A 1108-nucleotide genomic window follows, 5' to 3' on the forward strand; every position below is an offset into this window, starting at 1 on the left:
TAATTATACAATGTAGCATATAATTGTACCATGCAACACCACCTCAGTAAAAAGGGCACAACCTCACTCACTTGAGGTTTCAATCATCTTCAAGTGTTCAATCTGTTGATGTACGAGGCATTATATCTACTAATTCCAGCTGTCTTAGCTTTATAATAATAATCAAATGAAAATCGCACGATGTAGTGCATACATTGTACAGTCAACATCTATTGACAGATTAGAAAATGTTGACTGCAACTTTCCTTCAACTATTGACATTACAACCATATGACTGTTCTAGCTGCCAATACGCATATTTAATACCAACTATATTGATTAGGAGTTTAACTGGCCACTGGCACTGTCTCTTTTTCATCATTAGCAGAAGTTGAAATAATGTGAGAAAGTGGTTAGCCTTTGATCAGTCTTTAAGGGATTTGGGGATTAATGTACTCTAAGTCATTAGAAAATGTTTGGAATGAGCAGGTATAGTGGCAACCTTTCTACATTGAGTATTTATGAAGAATAAAAGCCCCCTATGTTTATGAAGCATTATAATCCGACATACGGGAAATAGATGCAAAATCAGAAAGAATGGGATTGGTTCAGCAATGATCTGAGAAAGAAATATAAAATAAAGAGGTTCAAAAGGAAAAAAACGAAGACTGGGATATATGAGAGAGAGAGAAGAACGAATAAACTGAGAGAGGTAAAAGAAGAAAGTAATATGCTCCCAGCAACAAACAAAATCTACTTCTTAATTATTTGATTACAAGTAATAAACAGCAATTTGTTATGTTTACATTGTCATGAGTCAAATTTCTGATAGGAATAAATACAAACTAAATAAAGTTAATGGACATCACAAGGGAAAGCGAAGTATAGTAAAGTTGTAACAAACTGGTGTCAGAAGTGGGTTTATCAATTTGTAAGGAATCGAAACCCAACAATAAAATATGAACTTAAAGTTGGAACCACGCCAATAAAAGCCAATGAGGAAAGTCAATCTAATGAAGCTGTGAAGTCAGGAAAGAGAGTAAGTTTCCTTTTTTTTTATCTTACCTGTTTTGGTTTGATTGGTGGTTCATCTAATTCTTACTGGTTATAAATTGTGTGGGCCATTGTT

The sequence above is a fragment of the Limulus polyphemus genome, unplaced genomic scaffold (assembly GCF_000517525.1).
Source record: "Limulus polyphemus unplaced genomic scaffold, Limulus_polyphemus-2.1.2 Scaffold127, whole genome shotgun sequence".
Taxonomy (NCBI): Eukaryota; Metazoa; Arthropoda; class Merostomata; order Xiphosura; family Limulidae; genus Limulus; species Limulus polyphemus.